An 18,323-nucleotide genomic window follows, 5' to 3' on the forward strand; every position below is an offset into this window, starting at 1 on the left:
GTTATGTGGTATTTACTTATTTAATATTATCTTTTATTTTTGTCTGTATTTTTTTGGACGAATTTGGTGGTATTTTCACCACCAACGCTGGCAAAAATACCATCAAATTATAGCCCGTGGAGGAGGAGCATTTGAAAGGTGGCTACACTGAGTCACAGCGCCAGAGATTGCGCCAAAGAGTATTATTCAGCCGCCTCCACTGGCAGTTGCCACTGAGAAGTTAGTAAGAACAGTGGTAGTTCTGAGGTAGGCGTGATCTGTGCTTGTTGAGACGTCGATAGAGTACTAGTTGTTCTTTTTGGGCAAGACACCATATCTTGTCTTATCATGGAAGAACCATGCCAGATGTGTACGTTGAATCACACTTCCACACACACAACAGTTACATTTGTGCTTTGTTGTTTCGTAGCTCTTATAGTTGCTGGGGACTTAATTAATTAACTGTGTTAACGGAAATTACCTTTCATTCTTTGTTGTTATTCTTTGCAGTCAGATTGCGTACTAATATTATTCAGGGCCAACCGTCTACGAGACTGCGTAATCGGACAAACAGCAATTAAAATTAAAACTATTAGCATTTTATTTAATTAAGTCCCCATGCACCACCTGTCCACGCTCTCTCGAGCACTTTTGAACGTGCACATGAAAAAGTCAACGGAGAGTTCTGGCCATCTGCTTGTAGGTATGCCGGAATGGAGAAATGCTAAGTGATTGCCTATGTGCAGGCGCCTAGGACTCTCGTCTTGGGTTTTCTTTGTACAGGTACGTTTTTATAGTGTTCAACAAACGTGAGCGGATGGCAGTGACAGTCTTGCCAGAATGGGAACTCTTCAAGGGACCCTTTGCCGTTTGATTCACGCATGTGTCAACGTCGCAGTCCTCCATGATCACGTCACAAGAGGGCAAAACAGGAGGGCTGAAAAAAATATACGCACCCTTTACTACTTCCGATCACATTCACGCCTCGTCGAATGGTTTTGAACGATACCTTGTGGTTCCACAATGTACACCAGAGCAAAAATTGCTGTCGTACTGCGCTCCAAAGAGATGCGATTTCGATCAACGGAACTGCTGAACCACGATGTCGTTATAGAAGGGTTAAAGCCTCCGTGTTGTGTCAGCAGTGATAAAGTTGGTCAGGAACGTCGTCCTGTTACTCACCGCAGAATGTGAGGTAATCAATGTCTCAAGGGAAGGGGTGGTTTCATCGAAACCGGTTATGCTACATCCTGAGGCCATTTCGTATCCATTCTGAGAGGCGATGAGTCTGAAGCTTTTTCCTCTGCCACACATAGGAAAATCATGTGATTTCGACGCCGGGCGTTGCGATCTACCCTCCATCGTGGAGGCATCAAAAGAAGGGGTGACAAACGCGTAGCATTGGTGAAACGAACTTCTCTTCTTGTAACAGGTCAAAGCTGACCTTATGCAGAACTGCGGTGAAATTTGGTGATAGTTTGACGTCATAAACCTAGGTTACACCTTTCATGAACTTCTGAGCTGTGGTATTTTTTTTCGTATGCGTCGACACCTTGCTGAGTGAAGCGTCAGCGAGCCCAGGAGTGGCGTTGCATGACGCCACGCTTTTTCATCATTACGGAGGAAGGTTGCCAATATTCACGCTTATACGTAGATTTGGGAAATAGGTAAGCGATTTTAAAAAAGTGGTCGCTTAATTCTGTTGAGCAGAGAACATTCACAAACTCATTAGAGCGACAGAGGCGTCAGGGAGAGAACTGTTACGAATTCGAGAAAAGAGAAAGAATACTACTGTTGTGACTTTCATTCAGTTCATTCAGGACGTTGTTATGACATTCGAAACTAGCCCCAATCACTCAGGATAGGGCGGCTGGACTGCTGTTTTCAAAACACTTCTCGAAAATCAAAGCTTTGTAGCTGTGAATGCAATAGATATGTATCATGTTTCATTTCAAAGAGTGATACCTAGTTTACCCAACCTAAAAAACTTATTATGAAATATTAAATTTAGCAGAGTTACAAAATGGTTCCCTGACTTATATTTTTGTTTAAAAAAAAAGTGTAGACTTCGTTCTTACACGTAATTTGTTAGAGTCTGGTATGTTTTGAAACGTCTATTTTCGGCACATTTTTCCATTCTGATTATTATTGGTAATGGAACGCTTTGCAGACATGGGTTGTTTGTGGACTCTTATTAAACTTTTTTCTACCACAGATGTTTTACTAAAGATCATTTAGGTGACCAAATATTTCAAACGGTTCACTACATTGTTGTCTTTTATTTATTCTTTACCTGACTATTCATCCACTAAGGAATCTGGATAAACATCATAACCGTTAACTTCCCCTTCTGGAATAGGGGCTTCGACTTCTTCTTAAAGGACATTGAAAACATCGTTGTCATCGAAATTCCGATGTCGAAACTACGTAGAACGTGAATAATGGTCCAATAAAGATGCCAGTAGTAGATGTGAGACGTGTAGGGATCACCACAGGCGCAAATATACAAAAGATTTTGTGCAATATAGACAGTTCAGTATTCAAAAGCTACGTGGTAGAACAATGTAGTGACTGAAACTTCGTACCAGATTACAACTGTGTGCCGGACCGAGACTCGAACTGGGCTGCGAGGAAAAGGCGTGAGTTGTGTTTCAGTAGCTCAGTTGGTAGAGCACTTGCCCCGAAAGCCAAGATCCCAAGTTCGAGTCTCGCTCCGGCACACAGTTTTAATCGACCAGGAAGTTTCATATCAGCGCACACTCCGCTGTAGAATGGAATTCTAGAATGTAGTGACTATCATTATTGCTATCTATATGGCTCAGACACATGGCAGAAGATGGCCTGTTAGCTACAACTTTTTATGCACTGCACGAGCAAGTGTCGTGCGCAGTTTTGTGTTGAAGAGTGTGCGGAGCGGTATTTCAAACTTTCAACGTGTTGCCGCTGCAAGAGTCCTACTTATGCCACACCCACAATGTGTCAAGGGAAACCGTTCTGGAATATTTCCATTAAAGGTTTCGGACGACTTCTGTTTCACACTTCTGACAAAATCATTATAGGATGGGAGCTAGACACAGATTCTGTTGCATATTGCAGCCACGGAACAATATAGACAGAACAACCAAGACGTATGACCTGCAGTATGCCCCTGTTCTAGTCTTTAGAACCGGATCAGTAGCTGTACGAATATGATTCTTGGCAATGTCACCTCTGATCACAGAGCAGCATATTTTCTACGCACCTGAAAAACACAATCTGTCAAGTCTTCAAGTCTCAAACATTTAACTCAGACCATTATTTTTTGACGATGGTGCCTAGCAATATATATATATATATATATATATATATATATATATATATATATATATATATATATATATAAACAAAAATAATATTTAGTGTTAAGTCAGTGGGTTGACCAACATTTCTCTTAAATGTGTTTACAATTACACACTGCAGCACTTGTTATACTGATAATTCTAGCACGTTAAAATGATTTTGCATTTTGTTGAATTAACATACACTTATTAGAAAGCCAATAGGAATAGCATTTAACAACATGCAAAATATGCGACTTGATTTCAGATTACTTGACGGTCATACACTTTTCCGGAATAATTCACGTTCCCGTTGGTGAGGTCAAGTCATTCACTACCAATCCATACAAAGAAAAATCATTATATAAATCACAGATTTACAGATTCTGAGAGCTAATGAAATTACAAATAAAATGATTGGAATTACATATCGATTATATGTATATTAAGCAAGTACGTAAAGTTAATATATAAATCTCCCACAAACTACGAATTATGAACGAATTTGTAAAACTACCGATGCATTAGCGAGGTGTAGAACTATTAGAGATGTATGTCTGAATAATTATGTGGTTATCATAAATCACTTTAATCAAAAATTTAAATTAGGCCCTTTGGCGCTAGGAAAAAGCTGTTTCCGTTTAATTTTTTCGTAGCCCACACGGTTGCGGAGGTAGATTTTTATCCTCATGTCCACGAGTTCGTGGCTTGTGCAGAGGGCAACCCCAGAGCTAAAATATCCCTGCCTCTGTAAAAGGGCCGGTCACCGCATTTTCCATTCAGGGCTATGTTTTCAGCCACCGAAGCACATTAGCCAGGTTATAAAACTTATAGGTCAACAACTTGTATTCTCTCTCTGTGTAGTTTTCCTCAGGTTGCATTTGGAATCCGAAACATTTTCTTTGTTAGCCATGGAATTATTTTAATTAGTTGGTCGTTTGACATCCTGTCGTCCCTTTTAGACACACTATAGTTTCGAGCAAGTGAACTTCTCTACCAATTTGACATTTTTTCAGTTCAAGTACTTCCTCGATTGCTACAGATGCGGGATTTCTTTGTTTTATTTCTGGTCTGTAATCGTTCCACTTACCTCACTGAATTATACAACAAGTTTCGGAAGCAACACCTCGGGTACAACAAGAAGTTCGACGATGCCATGTTGACAGGAACATTTATCTGAGTACAGGGCACGAAACGACAGTTGGAGAAAGACCAGTCCCATAATTGCAAAAATTGTTCCAATCAAGTGTCGCAAAATACACACACCTAAAAACGTTTTGCGTCACCTCTGTTCCGAGAGTTCAGGAACCTGTACAGAAAACTGGAATAGAGAACAACATAAATATCATTTCCGCCCTTTTTATTGCTCATGAAAACCACACATTTTGTGTTGTACCACCATACAGCGAGTCCGTCAGAGGTCTGTACACACCAGTACCTCTAACACCCAGTAGCACGTCCTCTTGCATTGATGCGTGCCTGTTCGTCGTGGCATATCGTCCACAAGTTCATCAAGGCACTGTTGGTGTAGATTGCCTTACTCCTCAACAGCGATTCGGCGTAGGTACCCCGGAGTGGTTCGTGGGTCACGTCATCCATAAACAACCCTTTTAAATCTACACTAGGAATGTTTGATAGGGTTCATGTCTGGAGAGCATGCTGGCCTCTCTATTTGAGCGATGTCGTTAGCCTGAAGGAAGAGATGTGCACGATGGATCCGTGAAGACGAATGCCTCCTCATATGCTGCCTATATGTATGCACTATCGATCTGAGGCTGGCATTCACGAATCGTACAGACGTTACGGCGTCTTCTATGACCACAAGCTGCGTACGTCACCCCACATAATATCACCCAAAAACACCATGGAACCTCCAACTCGCTGCACTCGCTGGACAGTGTGTCTACCGCGTTTACACTACCGGATTGCCTCCAAATACGTCTCCAACGATTATCTGGTGGAAGGCAGGTGTGACACTCATCGGGAAGAGAATGTGATGCCAATCCTGAGCAATTCATTCGGCATGTTTTTGGTCCCATATTGCCGCGCAGCATGGTGTCGTGGCTGCAAAGGGGGACCTCGCCATGGACGACGGAAATGAAGTTGCGCATCATTCACCCTATTGCGCACAATTTGAGTCGTAACACGGCGTCCTGTGGCTGCACGAAAATCATTGTTCAACACTGTGGCGTTGCTGTCAGGTTTCCTCCGTGCCATAATCCATAAGTAGCGGTCATCCACCGCAATAGTAGCCCTGGGGCGGCCTGAGCGGGGCATGTCATCGACAGTTCCTTTCTTTCTGTATCACCTCCATGTACGAACAACATCGCTTTGGTTCGGACCTCCATGTACGAACAACACCGATTTGGTTCACTCCGAGACGCCTGGACACTTCCCTTGTTGAGGGCCCTTCCTGGCACAAAGTAACAATGTGGACGCTAACGATTGCGTTATTGACCGTCTAGGTGTTGAACTACAGACAACACGAGTCATGTACCTCGTTCTTGGTGGAATGATTGGAAATTATCGGCTGTCAGAAACCCGTCTGTCTAATAGGCGCTGCTGAGGCATGGTTGTTTACATCTTTGGGCGGGTTCAGTGACATCTCAGAACAGTCAGAGTGTCTGCGTCTGTGATACAATATCCACAGTCAACGTCTATCTTCAGGAGTTCTGCAAAATATTTTTTATGTGTGTTCATTTGAGCAATTATTGCTGAACTCATCCAGAATGTACCGGGCTATTTTGTGTTAAAAAGTGGCAATAACTACTTTGTGGAAAATGAATTACTTCGATTTCAGCACGCAAAAATTCAGGCCTGGGACAAGGCTACCGTCAGAGCTCCGGGATTCTGAACAGTTTACGGTGGTTTACTACATTTTAATATCTGTCGATGGGGTTATGAATAAAAGACACGAGGAGAATGTACTTAAGAATGTGGAAAGCATTTCTCTCACCACCACAGGCCTGTAGCCATAGACGTACGTCTGCTCGCCACATATTATCATACGCAATTATGTACAGGGATGAGTAGGATTTGCCTTACTATCGTACGTAGTTGTAGGTGCAACATCACGTTTTACCTTTCTTTGTGACATCGAATATCCCTCTACGTCCCACAGAGACCTTAATTAGATGTAACAGTCATGAATGATTAATGTCTGTGTGGGTGATTGCAATCGTTGGAATGATAAGAATACGAAATTAGACTATGACTGATGAAAATGTCATTCTCACATTGATCGATCACCACAGTAGTGGAACAGCTTCACTTTCATTTAATTACAGCTTGATTATTAACTGAGTGTAACGAATAACTGCCAGCCGCTGTGGCAGAGCGGTTCTAGGCGCTTCAGTCTGGAATCGCGCTGGTGCTACGGTGGAGGATCGAATGCTGCCTCGGGCATGGATGTCTGTGATGTCCTTAGGTTAGTTAGGTTTAAGTTCAAAAAATGGCTCTGAGCACTATGGGACCCAACTGCTGAGGTCATAAGTCCCCTAGAACTTAGAACTACTTAAACGTAACTAACCTAAGAACAACACACACATCCATGCCCGAGGCAGGGTTCGAACCTGCGACCGTAGCAGTCGCGCGGTTCCAGACTGTAGCGCCAGAACCGCTCGGCCACCAGCGGCCGGCAGTTAGGTTTAAGTAGTTCTAAGTCTAGGAGACTGATGACCTGAGTTGTTAAGTCCCATAGTGCTTGGAGCCATTTCATTTTTGTCAGCCATATAACAAAGAGCTCGAACAAACTCACTCTGGAGATGTGGCATAATATACAGGGAGTAACAAAGTTGAGTACCAGCAGCTTTCATTCGTGTGATGGCTTTTGATACCACTGAAAAGTCGGCGTTTATGTTTGCCTGGTTTCAAGACAAGGTAACGGTAAAAATAGCTTTCACGGTTTGCACAGCACTTTATTCATCGCTGTCAAGTTCACAAAACTTTATTATCTTCTGGTACAGTTGTCGCAGGAGCTTCCAGTCGTGTGATGCCTTTTGATACCACTGAACAGTTGGTGTTGACGTATGCCAAGTTTCGAGACAAGATATCTGTAAAAACCACTTTCACAGTTTTCATAGCACTTTACTCATCGCTGTGAATCACATAAAAATCTGTCGTTTTCTTGGTGTTTTTGGTGTAGTAATATGCATCAGAATTATGTCAAGAACCACGTCGAATAAGAACAGTATGAGGGAGGAAGGGAGTGAAGATGCGTGTTCCTTGAATTTCTACAACCCCAGCGGAGCTTTCTCACAAATTTTCTTGCCACAGGACGTTAATTTTTCCATATCAGTATAATCTGATCTCACCTCTTCCTGCAACTACGAGTAACGCATGAACAACGAATGTGACATACACAACATCGTGGTAGAGATACTGAAGTCCATTGGCTGCTTTAGCCACGTATCAAGCACCATCTTTTTTCCACGAATTCCTCTCCTGTGCTACCTCTTTTTGTCCTTTTGTCCTCTACAGTTCCCGCTAGTACTATGGAAGTCATTACCTCATGTCTTAGCAGATGTCCTATCATCTGGACCTTTTCCTTGTCAATGTTTTCGACATATTCCTTTCCTCTCCGAATGTGCCCAGAACCTCCTCATTCATTACCTTATCAGTCCTTCTAATTTTCAACATTCGTCTATAGCACCACATCTCAAATGCTTCGATTCTCTTCTGTTCCGGTTTTCCCACAGTCCATGTTTCACTACCATAGAATGCTGTACTCCAGACGTACGTTCTCAGAAATTTCTTCCTCAAATTAAGGCCTATGTTTGATACTAGTAGAACTCTCTTGGTTGCCATTGCTACTCTGCTTTTGATATCCTTCTTGATCCATCCATCATTGCTTATTTTACTGCCTAGGTAGCTGATTTCATTAACTTCATCTAATTGGTGGCCATCAATCCTATTGTTAAGTTTCTCGCTGTTCTCATTTCTGCTACTTCTCATTACTTTCGTTTTTCTTCGATTTCACCTTGAAATTTTATTCCACTTATTAACCTTTCCTTTATTTCCATCATTGCTGCTTCGATGTACTGATTGAACAGTAGGGGGGAAAGACTACATTGCTGTCTTACACCCTTTTTAAATCCAGCACTTCGTTGTTGGTCGTCCATTCTTATTATTCCCTGTTGGCTCTTGTACATATTGTACATTACCCATCTCTCTCTATAACTTACCCCTATTTTTCTCTGAATTTATAACATTTTGCACCATTTTACATTGTGTAACGCTTTTTCCAGGTCGACAAATCCCAAGAACGTGTCTTGATTTTCTTTAGTCTTGCTCCATTGTCAATCGAAACGTCAGAATTGCCTCTCTGGTGCCTTTACCTTTTCTAAAGCCAAACTGATCGTCATCTAGCATACCCGCAATTTTCTTTTCGATTCTTCTGTATATTAATTTTCTCAGCAACTTGGATGCATGAGCTGCTAAGTTGATTGTACGATAGTTTTCGCACTGATTGTGCGATAGTTATCGCTTTTGTCAGCTCTTGTAGTCTTGGTAATTTTGTGGATGATATTTTTCCGAAAGTCAGATGGTATGTCGCCAGACTCAAACATTCTACACACCAACGTGAATAGTCGTTTTGTTCCCACTTCCCCTAACGATTTTTGAAGTTCTGATGGAATGTTATCTATCCCTTCTCACTTAATTGACCTTAAGTCCTCTAAAGTTCTTTCAGATTCTGATTGTAATACTGGATCCCGTATCTCTTCTAAATCAACTCCTGTATCCTCTTCTATCACATCATACAAATCTTCCCCCTCATAGAGGCTTTCTTGTATTCTTTCCACCCATCCGTTCTCTCCCCTGCATTTAACAGTGGAGTTCCAACTGCACTCTTCATGTTACCACTCTGCTTTTAACGCCACCAGAGGTTGTTATGATTTTCCTGCCTGCTGAGTCTGTTCTTCAGACAACCATTTCTTTCTCGATTCCTTCACATTTTTCCTGAAGCCATTTCGCCTTAGCTTCCATGCACTTCCTATTTACATCATTCCTCAGTGACCTGTATTTCTGTGTTCCTAAGTTCCTGGAACATCTTTGTACTTCCTTCTTTCGTCGATCAAATGAAGTATATCTTCTGTTACCCACGGTTTCTTCGTATTCACCCTCTTTGTACCCATATTTTTCTACCCAACTTCTCTGATGGCCCTTTTTAGAGGTGTCCATTCCTCTTCAACTATACTGCCTACTGAGCTATTCCTTATTGCTTAGAGAACTTCAAGCGTATCTCGCCATTTTTCATCTGACCAGAAATCCTTGTCTTCTTTCCATTTCACTTCATTGACCCCTACTATATCTAGGTTGAGCATTTGCATATCCATTTTCCGATTTTCTAGATTCTCTACCACGTCCAAGCTTTGTAAAAAGCCCACACCTCAATTCGTAGAACGTTATCCTTTCGTTATTTATTTAGTCTTTTTCTCATGGTCACTTCCCCCTTTGCCGTCCCTCCAGGTCACCCTACTGGGGGAATAGACCGGAATATTTTGCCAATGGAGAGATCATCATGACACTTTTCAACTACGGGCCACATGTCCTGTGGATACTCATTACTTGTCCTTAATGCAGTAGATTCCATTGCCTTCGGCATCCTCATGCCATTGCCCACTGCTCATTCTTCCGACTTTAGGGGCAGTTTCCCACCCCTAGGACAAGAGAGTGCTCTGAACCTCTGTTCACTCTTGCGTCCTCTTTGACAAGGCTGTTGATAGAACGAAGGTGACTTCTTATGCCGGACGTCTTTGGCCGACAATGCTAATTATTAATAAAAATTTAACCAGAGGCGGGATTCAAACATGTTTTGATTACTAATCAAAGAGAATACCCCTTTTTTCTTTTTGTTCTCATTGTGTTCGATATTGTTTGTTGCATTTGTTCGGTGCGGATGTCCCATAACACCGGTTTAAGTTCAGTGTTGAGCCGTTGACTCAGTTTTTTTTATTACAGAGGGCAGATAACCCTCTGACCGAACACGCTGAGCTACCGTACTGGCACCTCTAGATCACCTGTTAGTAGCACTGAAGCGTTGTCTCTGTTCATACAATACAGTCCCAGTGGTTTCGTAAAGACGTTACACAAAATGACGGTAATCGAGTTGTTTATTCTTTCGAGAGCATCAAACTTTAGAAGGCCCATTTCTCCAGGCCCATCAGCTTTTAGAACACCAACAACATTAGCTACTTAACGACCATCCAGATTGGTGGTTTCACCTATGAACACCCAGACCGTTTGTTAAGCAACACTAATTCGTATTTTGTCGAGTGCCTCCTCTAGCACACTGATAAATGATTCTTTCTCAGTGTAGATTCATCTGGAATTGGATGTGCTGTGCACTTCTGTGGCATTCCACAGGATAGCACCAGCTCACAATCCTTGTAGATTGATTTTACAGCCGAAGATGGACCTGTCTGCTCAAACAACATCGTTTGTCTGCTGTCATTTTTAGCACTTCTCTTCACACAGCTACTTGTTATGCGGTATCACTGGGTCGTTGCACATTAAAGCACTTTTGCGCTAACTATTACTTCACATAGTTAAAAAATTGTATTTCCCCGTCGATGCTGAAGAGCTGCTCTCGAATATCATGGACAAAATCTAATAACTTCATACTGTTGGAGCGATTTATGAACCAGACTGAGTTTCTATACAGACTGAATAGTGTGATCATGTCTATTAAGTTTATAACGTCGGGAGCCACATTTGTTTACTTAGACAGCGTTTTCTCGGCCCCGCGCAACAGTGTCTACTGTAGTCCTGATGAATAAATCTTTCTATTAAGTGTTGTGTTTATTTGTGACAATATCATCTGAAACATTGTCCCGTGTGCAACATCTCACGTTTTTATTCTTCTGTCCTTAACTATATGACAAATTTACGCATTCGTGGCAAAAGTTTGCCGAAATATGACCTGTTACTAAAAATGTCGTTTAAATATGACTTCATATGCACAATAAAAATACATTTCTCTACACTGCAACACCTGGATTCAAACATAAATTGTTCTAAAATTCACTATAAGGTTACGGGGGAATTTTGGATTTCATTAAAATCCTGGCCCTACTGATTAAGTGGAGTAAATTATGTTAATTTTACGGGACTGAAAGTTAGCCTGTTTAGCTCGAGGACGTGTAATTACATTAAAACTTAAGTTGCGAGCACGGTTGGAGCACTCGTACTCCTTCATCGTATCCAAGTATGTTGAATGGGGCCGGTCGGGGTGGCCGAGCGGTTCTAGGCGCTACAGTCTGGAACCGCACGATCGCTACTGTCGCAGGTTCGAATCCTGCTTTTGGCATGGATGTGTATGGTGTCCTTAGGTTAGTTAGGTTTAAGTAGTTCTAAGTTCTAGGGGACTGATGACCTCAGAAGTTTAGTCCCATAGTGCTCAGAGACATTTTTAATTTTATTTTGAATGGGATTTTCTCGTATGCTATCGACGCCTCAGGAAGATACATTATGGCGGCGTTCTCGTTGGATTACAGTAACGTATTTAGAGTATTTTCGAGTAAAGATGTGCAGTATAAGGTAATTCTTTAACACGTAGATCAGCTAACCATATCGTGTTTAGCTGAATTACCCATGTCAGGGAAACGATAAACGTTTGAGAACTTCATTGTTAGAAACGCAAGTCCTCACCAAAGAATCTTCAAACAGGAGATGGCAAGCCATCGCAATGAGGAGAGTGTAGGTAATCACATATATCATTACGATTAGATATGTTACCTTTTCTTACGAAAACGTTGACATACGACCACACGTTGCACGCAGTGTTCAAGATTTATTTGTGGCCCATCGGATTGCGTTGCTGCCTTGGCATCCCTATTCTTCCGATCCCTTGCCTATCGGAAACGTCTGGTCGATTACGGGGGATCGACTGACGAAGGATACACCACCCGCTGCTACACCAGATCAACTTCGGCAGTATGTGGACGCATTATGGACCACTATACCCCAAAAACAGGTCCATAGCTCTTTGATTCTATACCGAGGCGTGTAGCAGCTGTTACAGCCAGCAATGGCGCCAACACTCCATACTGATTTTATAATCTTCCTCTCTTCACATGGGGCAGTACTTTCAATCGTATGATTTTTGCACTTTATCTCCCAAATCAATTGGGCTGTGATATCTCCGGCCTTTCTTGGTGTTGCATTTTAGGTGGCCAGCGGTGAAGAGGGGAGGTAGTTTAAAACCAGTCAAAAGACGGTCACATGACTTTCAGAAAATTGGAGAAGTATAGCAAATTTACTGCAGAAGGTAATACCGAGAAAGAACAGGAAGTTAGAAAACTTATGAACGTTGCTAGGAGAGAATGCACGTTACTTTGAATGCAGTAGAACATACTGGGGATACGGTACACAGGAAAGGAAAAGAAGCAGGAAAAGGACAAGACGGAGGAACAAGACCGTTTGAATGTACAGATCCAAAATCAGACTTTTCTGTCCTACGGAAATGCACGGCAGCAGTGAATAATATTGGAAGTTATAAAATTTTGTATTACATTTTAAAACCCATTGCCGTCAACTAAGAAATGGCAGAACCAGCTGCCTCGGGCAGATTTGTTACAGGTCCCTGACACTTCTCTACTGGGCCTCTTGCACTATGTAGTCTACACTTTGCTTAGGTTTGCTTAGATTCATACGCCACAAAAATTGATGTGCTTCCCGAACATGTGCTACACATGGGCAGTTTTTGTTATGTTCAGCTCTATCAGCACGTTCCTAGGAAATTTCGATCCCGGATGTTCTTGCGTGGGATTGCAATATCGAAATGGTTGTGCCCACTTGTCCACAATCACTTTCACTGTTCGTAAATATCGAAGTCTGGTTCAGTGATATTTCCCAGAGTATTTTTAGGGCCTTTCTCAGTAAATCGTCTGTGCTCATATGGATGAGGCTGTTCTATGGTCGAAGAGAAGAAAACGTAGTAGGTGAATATGGAATGGGGCTAAGAAATGAAAGAGGAAGCCGCCTGGTAGAATTTTGCACAGAGCATAACTTAATCATAGCTAACACTTTGTTCACGAATCATGAAAGAAGGTTGTATACTTGGAAGAACTCTGGAGATACTAGAAGGTTTCAGTTAGATTCCATAATGGTAAGACAGAGATTTAGGAACCAGGTTTTAAATTGTAAGACATTTCCAGGGGAAGATGTGGACTCTGACCACTATCTATTGGTTATGAACTGTAAATTAAAACTGCAGAAATTGCAAAAAGGTGCGAATTTAAGGAGATGGGACCTGGATAAACTGAAAGAACCAGAGATTGTACAGATTTCCAGGGAGAGCATAAGGGAACAACTGACAAGAATGGAGAAAAGAAATACAGTAGAAGAAGAATGGGTAGCTTTGAGGGATGAAGTAGTGAGGGCAGCAAAGGATCAAGTAGGTAAAAAGACGAGAGCTAGTAATGCAGTAAGTGAATCAGGCAAAAAGGAATACAAACGTGTTAAAAATGAGATCGACAGGAAGGGCAAAATGACTAAGCAGGGATGGGTAGAGGACAAATGTAAGGATGTAGAGGCATATCTCACGAGGGGTAATATAGATACTGCCTACACGAAAATTAAAGAGACCTTTGGAGAACAGAGAACCACTTGCAAGAATATCAAGAGCTCTGTTGGAAACCCTGCTCTAAGAAAAGAAGGGAAAGCAGAAAGGTGGAAGGTGTATATAGAGGGTCTATACAGGTGCGATGTTCTTGAGGACAATATAGTGGAAATGGGAGAGGATGAAGATGAAGATGAAATGGGAGATACGATACTGCGTGAAGAGTTCGACAGAGCACTGAAAGACCTAAGTCGAAACAAGTTCCCGGGAGTAGACAACATTCCATTAGAACTACTTACAGCCTTGGGAGAGCCAGTCCTGACAAAACTGTACCATCTGCTGAGAAAGATGTATGAGACAGGCGAAATTCCCTGAGACTTCAAGAAGAATATAATAATTCCAATCCCAAAGAAAGAAGGTGTTGACAGATGTGAAAATTACCGAACTATCAGTTTAATAAATCACAGCTGTAAAATACTAACTAACTTTACAGATGAATGCTAGAAGCTGACCTCGGGGAAGATCAGTTTGGATTTCGTAGAAATGTTGGAACACGAGAGGCAATACTGACACTAAGACGTATCTTGGAAGATAGATTAAGGAAAGGCAAATCTACGTTTCTAGCATTTGTAGACTCAGAGCAAGATTTTAACAATACTGACTGGAAAACTCTCTTTCAAATTCTGAAGGTAGCAGGGGTAAAACACAGGGAGCGAAAGGCTATTTACAATTTGTACAGAAACCAGATGGCAGAGCCTTTACACGATGTTATTCAATCTGTATATTGATCAGGCAGTAAAGGAAACAAAGAAAAATATCGGAGTAGGTATTAAAATATATGAAGAAGAAATAAAAACTTTGAGGTTCGCCGATGACACTGTAATTCTGTCAGATACAGCAACAGACTTGGAAGAGCAGTTGAACGGAATGGACAGTGTCTTAAATGGAGCGTATAAGATGAACATCAACAAAAGCCAAATGAGAATAATGGAATGTAGTCGAATTAAGTCGGGTGATGCTGAGGGAATTAGATTAGGAAACGAGACACTTAAAGTTGGAAAGGAGTTTTGCTATTTGGGGAACGAAATAACTGGTGATGGTCAAAGTAGAGAGGATATAAAATGTAGACTGGCAATGGCAAGGAAAGCGTTTCTGGATAAGAGAAATCTGTTAGCATCGAGTATTGATTTAAGTGTCAGGATGTCGTTTCTGAAAGTATTTGTATGGAGTGTAGCCATGTATGTAAGTGAAACATGGACGGTAAATAGTTTAGACAAGAAGAGAATAGAAGCTTTCGAAATGTGGTGCTACAGAAGAATGCTGAAGATTTGATGGGTCGATCACATAACTAATGAGGAGGTATTGAACAGAATTGGGGAGGAGTTTGTGGCACAACGTGACTAGAAGAAGGGATCGGTTGATAGGACATGTTCTGAAGCATCATTTAGTATTGGAGGGCAGCGTGGTGGGTAAAAATCGTAGAGGGAGACCAAGACATGAATACACTAAGCAGATTCAGTAGGATGTAGGCTGCAGTAGGTACTGGGAGATGAAGAAGCTTGCACAGGATAGAATAGCATGGAGAGCTGCATCAAAACAGTCTTAGGACTAAAGACCACAACAAGAACAGGATAAATGGGCAGCCTGCATATATTTCTGCAACATTTTTTGGTCTGTAACATAAATACACTCCTGGAAATTGAAATAAGAACACCGTGAATTCATTGTCCCAGGAAGGGGAAACTTTATTGACACATTCCTGGGGTCACATACATCACATGATCACAATGACAGAACCACAGGCACATAGACACAGGCAACAGAGCATGCACAATGTCGACACTAGTACAGTGTATATCCACCTTTCGCAGCAATGCAGGCTGCTATTCTCCCGTGGAGACGATCGTAGAGATGCTGGATGTAGTCCTGTGGAACGGCTTGCCATGCCATTTCCACCTGGCGCCTCAGTTGGACCAGCGTTCGTTCTGGACGTGCAGACCGCGTGAGACGACGCTTCATCCAGTCCCAAACATGCTCAATGGGAGACAGATCCGGAGATCTTGCTGGCCAGGGTAGTTGACTTACACCTTCTAGAGCACGTTGGGTGGCACGGGATACATGCGGACGTGCATTGTCCTGTTGGAACAGCAAGTTCCCTTGCCGGTCTAGGAATGGTAGAACGATGGGTTCGATGAAGGTTTGGATGTACCGTGCACTATTCAGTGTCCTCTCGACGATCACCAGAGGTGTACGGCCAGTGTAGGAGATCGCTCCCCACACCATGATGCCGGGTGTTGGCCCAGTGTGCCTCGGTCGTATAGAGTCCTGATTGTGGCGCTAATCTGCACGGCGCCAAACACGCATACGACCATCATTGGCACCAAGGCAGAAGCGACTCTCATCGCTGAAGACGACACCTCCATTCGTCCCTCCATTCACGCCTGTCGCGACACCACTGGAGGCGGGCTGAACGACGTTGGGGCGTGAGCGGAAGACGGCCTAACGGTGTGCGGGACCGTAGCCCAGCTTCATGGAAATGGTTGCGAATGGTCCTCGCCGATACCCCAGGAGCAACAGTGTCCCTAATTTGCTGGGAAGTGGCCGTGCGGTCCCCTACGGCACTGCGTAGGATCCTACGGTCTTGGCGTGCATCCATGTGTCGCTGCGGTCCGGTCCCAGGTCGACGGGCACGTGCACCTTCCGCCGACCACTGCCGACAACATGGATGTACTGTGGAGACCTCACGCCCCACGTGTTGAGCAATTCGGCGGTACGTCCACCCGGCCTCCCTCATGCCCACTATACGCCATCGCTCTAAGTCCGTCAACTGCACATACGGTTCACGTCCACGCTGTCGCGGCATGCTACCAGTGTTAAAGACTGCGATGGAGCTCCGTATGCCACGGCAAACTGGCTGACACTGACGGCGGCGGTGCACAAATGCTGCGCAGCTAGCGCCATTCGACGGCCAACACCGCGGTTCCTGGTGTGTCTGCTGTGCCGTGCGTGTGATCATTGCTTGTACAGCCCTCTCGCAGTGTCCGGAGCAAGTATGGTGGGTCTGACACACCGGTGTCAATGTGTTCTTTTTTTCCATTTTCAGGAGTGTATTTCCCATTAGTGTCTTTTTATCTGACGATTCTGAGGATGGCTGAAGCCTCCAACGCGTAAAATTGTTAAGTTCTTACACTAAAAAAAGCGATCAAGACAGGGTATTGCGTTGTCTAACCCTTAAGTAATTTTAGCAGAGTATAGACAGACAGCGAACTGTAGGCTTCAACGTGGTCGGCCGTTTACCTGGGTGAGGGTAACAAAGTGATTGGCGGTTAGTGCTTTACAAAACAGCTTGCACAGCAGCAACCAAAAAGGAAACCTGGTTGGTCGTGCGTTCTGTCTCTTTCGTCATTCTGTCGCTCTGTGAAGGACTACTGCCGCCACTAACGTAGCTTTTGTGCTTATTGTCAAATGGTTCAAATGGCTCTGAGCACTACGGGACGTAACAAATGAGGGCATCAGTCCCCTAGAACTTAGAACTACTTAAACCTAACTAAGCTAAGGACATCACACACATTCATGCCCGAGGCAGGATTCGAACCTGCGACCGTAGCGGTAGCGCGGTTCCAGACTGTAGCGCCAAGAACCGCTTGGCCAGCCGCACCGGCGGTTATTGTCAACCCATCCTTTGTTTCCTTGCGCCACATTTTTTATGATGATGGAAAAGACGTCTGCGTATAATAGTGAAAGTAAGTAGCCAAGTGATACGGCTATTACGATCGCGTGAGGCCTACTTCAGGTTAACGGAAAACGTACGAAAGAGTGTTTCACTAAACAGCTAAGTAATCCTCTCTAGATTGCAGCTTGCAAATCTAACGGCTTTTGAGGATTAAAACAATTTCAATTTCCGGAATTCATGTAATAAGTCCATAAGAGGTATAATCCTAAATTAAATGTTTGGCCAAAGAAGTTAAGAATTAAAGTTAGAAACTGTAAATCTGTTTAGAGGCAGCGTAACTCACAGCGCTAAAACTACCCAGACTACGTGCATCCTGCAATGGCGAATTCGAGCACTTACCGACTTCTAAAAAACATTATAAATTATTTCAAGTCATTTAGAAATGTTTCATCGCTGACACTCACTCACAAAATGATGAACAAAAAATATTTATCGCTTACTACGTTTTCACAGTTCTTACAGTAAAACTTCAGCATCCGACACGAAGTTGTAATTTATTACATCTTTATTACTAACTCTACTCGTAAGACAATTTGCACATAGTATCCACATATACGTCTGAACGTACCTGCAAAATGGTACCATTGTACGAGGCACGGCTCAGCAGATACGAGGTTATGAACAGCGAGACCCGTGAAAAGCTCGCTTTTGTAGAAAGGAGCGCAAATTAGTCAGACTATACTCATCCGGTGAATAACGTGAAAGCTCTAAAAATGAAGTAATAAGTGTCTTT

The 18,323-nt window shown here is 42.9% G+C and overlaps 1 protein-coding gene across 1 annotated transcript in view; it reads right to left on the reverse strand.

Annotated features, from left to right (window-relative positions):
* The window catches only part of LOC126335354 (monocarboxylate transporter 12-like), a 576,599-nt gene that overhangs the window by 146,338 nt on the left and 411,938 nt on the right, over positions 1-18,323 (reverse strand). The window lies entirely within an intron of this gene.

This window comes from Schistocerca gregaria, chromosome 2, assembly GCF_023897955.1.
Source record: "Schistocerca gregaria isolate iqSchGreg1 chromosome 2, iqSchGreg1.2, whole genome shotgun sequence".
NCBI classification, from domain to species: domain Eukaryota; kingdom Metazoa; phylum Arthropoda; class Insecta; order Orthoptera; family Acrididae; genus Schistocerca; species Schistocerca gregaria.